Source organism: Nicrophorus vespilloides, unplaced genomic scaffold (assembly GCF_001412225.1).
Source record: "Nicrophorus vespilloides isolate i.1.1-1 unplaced genomic scaffold, Nicve_v1.0, whole genome shotgun sequence".
NCBI classification, from domain to species: Eukaryota; Metazoa; Arthropoda; class Insecta; order Coleoptera; family Silphidae; genus Nicrophorus; species Nicrophorus vespilloides.
Genome location: NW_017099531.1, coordinates 146767 through 152098, shown reverse-complemented (window position 1 = coordinate 152098; position 5332 = coordinate 146767).

The window sequence follows — 5332 nt, the reverse complement described above, 5'->3', positions numbered from 1 at the left end:
TGAAGGAAAAAAAAGATGAAGAATGAAAGGAAGGTAGGACGAAAGAAACTGCCGGGCAGAGAAGAGATGAAAAAAAAAAAGAGTGTGTGTGTGTATGTATATATACAAGACGAGGGCGAGAAGGATGCCAACATATTCCATTTACTTTGTCAACTAAATTGATTGATAACCGTTAAATTGGTGTATCGATACGAAATACAAGCAAGATAAATCGATTGCAACGTCAATAGCTTTTAGTGTATTACTTACATAGATGTTGATGGTGGTAGTATACAAAAAAAAATGTATATGTAGGTAAATGAAACCACGTATGATATTTAAAATTTTAATACATCGAAGGGGTGTTTCCTTCTCAAAACAAGGAATTACGTACAAGTTACATTCACAGTTACATTCAAGTTTCATAGTTAAGTTAATCAATGTATGATGTGGATAATATCAGAATTGATGACTTCTTAACCAATTCAAAACTTTTATGGATAAAAACATTGGGTATATTTATATTTTGTATGTAAAATAAATTAAATCTAAAATCTTATGTAATGCATACTAAATAATAATTCTTAAGAAATTACAGTAACTTATCCTTATAAATTATAATAAAATATGATTATTAAAAATTTAATAATAATGATTCGCGCAATTAGAAGTCATGCAAACCGAAAGTACATATGTAAGTAAAGTGTACAAGTAAAACAAATTTATGATGTGAAAACACGATTTTATCTAATTTTCATGCAGTTCATAAACGTTATACAATGAAGAAAAATAAATGTGTAATTACACATTAATTTACTTAGAGAAAGTATTATTATGCAAATGTTGGTTTTCTTCTTGCGTTATGTACATCATTTGTGGGTATTAAGTGGTGCATCAACCTGATTAAGAGGCCCCCTTTCCTAAGGATTTATATTTATTAGAATTTGCAAGATGCAGATGCATTAAATGGTAAACATAATAATAAATGTTATTCGATGCTTTCACAATTAATTTTTGTTATAATCTTGAATAAGTACTATAAGTTATATTCATTACATTCAAATACAAAATGCAAATTAATAGGAAAGCTACAATCAGCATATTTTCAATATTCTTCATTGTAATAAAATATAGAATCAATTCAAACAGAAATTATTCGTGCAACAACTTTCAAAAAAAAGTTTTATTTTTACATGTATTTTCTTGAATAGATTTGAATGCACTTTTTAAACTGAATGAAAAATATGTTATTTAATGGTTTCGCAACAAATTACCCAACAGTATTTGTGTAACGTAACATTGATTAAAATATTGTGTACATTTTGCACAAGTCCTGTTTATTTCTTTTTTTTACTCCAATTGGAATTAATTTTCTGAAAGGTGGCTGGAGACTGAAGAGTCTTTTTGCAATTCCTTATATGAGCCACTCTCATAATTGTAAGAGTAATTAATGGGTTTCATTCGGAATTAAAAGCATTGCAATATCCTCTATCTATTTTTGTAAAGTCAATTAACCATAGAAAACCACAGTTTGCACAGCGCACTTTTTCCATATTAGTTATTAATTTAGGACTAAAGAGAAGAAGATGAAGAAGAAGCAATCATTGATTTCCAGAGCAATTGTTACGATGTGAGATCGAAACCAAGATGTTTACCATATTTATTTAAATAACTTGGACTCGAAATGGAGGTGATGTTTAAACTCTGGCGCAAATTAATTTATGTGTGCAATAAGGCCTCGCATTCCAAATATAAATTACTCGGTTATACGTGAAAGTGAAGTGAAGAGAATTGTTTTAATTTATATATAGCGAAACGGTGAAATATTATGGTGAGTGATATCGGTTTTTTTTTCTTTCTTTCTTCTTCCACGTCTTCGAATTTCCCAGTCGGAAAAGGGATTATTAATTAAAAGGGAATCAAGCGGATGACGTGCATACAGGTTTTCCTTCTTCTCCGGTTCGGCCAAGTTAATAATATTATTCGCGTATTGAAAACATCTTTTCAGCCGTTTTTAATAAGGGTCGAGAATAAGAAAACGATGCGCTGCCATTCAATTACAATACTCGGAAATAAATTCAATACAATTCTGCAAATTAAGATTTTACGTTAAATTTCTTTGAATGTATTCATTCATGTATTTCTCAATTATTTATTCCTGAACTTTATTCATGCTTCTATTGCTTAATACTTCAGATTCATGTATTATATTGAATACTCCTTTATTCATTACTAGAAAGTTCATTTCTTTTTATAATTGGCAGTAATTGCAAGATCTATAATTCATCCTATTATTATCAGCATCATTAGGTACATATTTATCTTCATAGTAAAAAAAATCCAAATTTCCAAAAAATATTGAGTGAAAATAAAAATTCCTATTTTCTGTCTTGATTACACGAAGAAAATGCTGCACAGCATAAACTTTGAATTATAGCAGCAGCTTTGTTTCTTACAATGGAGTTGTTTACCGAAACGTTTGTCCTGTGGTTAAAAACAGAAAGGATTTGTCATCCGTCCTTATTTGAAGAGTGTATGGCGAAACATGTACGATATGTGCTAACTGAACATTTCGACGTCGCTTATGCCACAAACTGTTTAGAATCCTCATCTGCTGCTTAAATGCACGACGCTCTCGTTTTCTTTTCTAATTCTGGAGAGAATCTCGGAATGGCTCCACTGGAATTTCTTTTGCGTCATGTATCTTCATTGTCTCGAATCTTTCGAACAATAGCTTCGAGACTTACCCCAAAGTTACTTAAGAATAAGTATATTGCGCAAATGCTAAACAACGTCGTTATCCAATTAGGATAACATTTTGTAACGCAAACAGAAAACTGTCAATCTATAAATTTATTCGTTCTCGTTTATTTTAACAATTTATTAAATGTTAATAGAGATCTAATTATTTTAAAAACGCAGGCTACAAAGTATTAGTGTTATGTCATTTAAAAATGTACCAAAATGTACATAAACTTTATATCTCTGTAATTGAATAGGTATAAGAATGCACTAAAGGTAGGTAGTTTACATTATAATAGCAGATTGTTGTTGTTGTTTAATTAAGTAACACCAGAGTAAAAGAATTAAGTAATTAATTCCTGATTATATAATGATAAAATAGATTTAGCCGCGACTTCCTCATAGCTAACACAATTATCTCTGGAAATACAAACAAAAAAAATAGTAATTGCAAATTATGACATATCCATATTAGTGTAATTAAATGCATGCATTTTTGTTGTTGTTATTGTAATGTCTCCATTATTAATCGCTACAGCACCTATCTTGTATTAATCAAAATCCATCCAATTACTATTGGACGCTGGAAACGAACTCCTCGAACTAAAACTATATAAGGAAAGATGTTACATAATGCGTATGTTAATTAATGCGTGAATTATAAACGTGAATAATGAATGTGACGATCGTCTATTGCATGGCATTAAATCTGGAAATAAAAATGAAATTCCATGAAAGTATAAAAAAATATATGTATATGTAAGATATCCGATATTTAGATGCGACCTGGTTTGTCTAGACTGATGGACTTTATTATCATGTGAAAGAGACCGATTGAAATTAATTAAAGCTGAATGAAGATCGGGACAAATATTTAGAAAACAAGACCATTAATAAGTGGCGAACGGTTTCGTTTGAAACATTGAGTTTAGGTCAACTATTCGATGACGATCCCTGCTCGATGACCGCCATCTCATAGGAAATCGATGACATGACTAACTAGAGATCTTATTATAATATGAAGAATTTCGAATTGTATTTAATTATTTAAATTTTAGAAAAATAATATTTTTGAATAGTTCTGAATAGTTAAAAAGTTTGTTTTCTTTTTCGTAATCGGTAGATCTCTGTCAATAACGTATATTTTATTAATAATGTTTCTTGAATGATTTTCGATTAATTCTTAAACACTTGAATAATTAATAACTCATTGTAATCATAAACTATAGTACATATGAAAATATTCATTCATGTTATGTTTTTCATAGTATTTTATCTCAGATATATTTACTATTATTATCTTCTTATGCTGTTTTCTACATCTCTATTATTAACTATAAGTAAACGCACTTTCGGTAATTTGTTTATACTATTGATTCATACTGATTTAAGAGCACTTGAATTCTGTCCATCAATATATTTTTTAACCAAAGTACTAAACGGTATTTAGCACCATTATGTTCTGGTTACGATGATGCTTCTTATACCAAATAAGGGCCTCGTGACCGCATCTTCCAAACAAACTTGTTCTATCCACTCATCTTAGTACACATTTTCTTCAATATTTTTTTGCAGATCATTAGTAATATCTCGCAGCTGCTTACGAGCGATAGCAATCTAATATAATTTACAATTTAAAAAAAAAGTTTATATATATTTATATATAACGCAATTAAATTTGTTCAAGCTAACAGTAAAAGCAAGTAACTATAAAAATAATAAAAGTTATAGGAATAAGTTACATTCATGAATTATATACTTTAATTTATATTGGTTATATTAAGACCCAAATTAGTAGTATAAGACTAATAGAGAGGTTGATCGAATCTGCAGTGATTATTACCGGTTCCTGTCATAAATTAATATTTTAAAGACAAATTAAACTTATTACGATTCGACTGATAATCTAATCAAATTTAAGAACAGTAGCATGTTATGATTTTATTATTTTTTTATATTTTGTAAATGTTTTCTTACGTTCGCATCTTTCAAAATGGTAAGTATTGAAAAATCTCATTCGAAACAAAAATTTAAAAATATGTATGTATTTTCTGTATTTTTAATTATGAAATATAAAAATATGTTTGCTTTCGAAATTTCACTCATTTATCAATGAATATAAATATATCATTAATATATAAATATTTTTTTATTTTTATTTTTTTGCAATTTAAAATGTCCATAAATTGAAATCTAATCTCGATACATCTTATTTCATCTTGCGTGTGTTATTTATATTAAACGATTTTACAATTAATAATGGATTTGGAAACAAAAAAATAGTTTAAATCATTTAAAGAAATGATTGCAGCCGCAGGCTGTGGCCATCATTTGAATATATCGAAGTTACAGGTGCATGTTTGGTAATAGGTATGAAGAGAGTGAGGTGGTAAAACAGAGTGCGCATTGTTTAGGAAGAGGATGGAGAAAGAAGTGAGACAAGAATATGATGGTTACCGTTATTAATAAATGTGCGAGTGAGCCTATCCGCATTAAAAGACCGATATATTGTCTAAACTGTTGCGATCACCGGTCGTGATTGATGATTGCTCTACAGGTGAAATCTAATCGTCCAGTTTGGAAACCGAGCATCGCTGAGGTTCGCGCATAC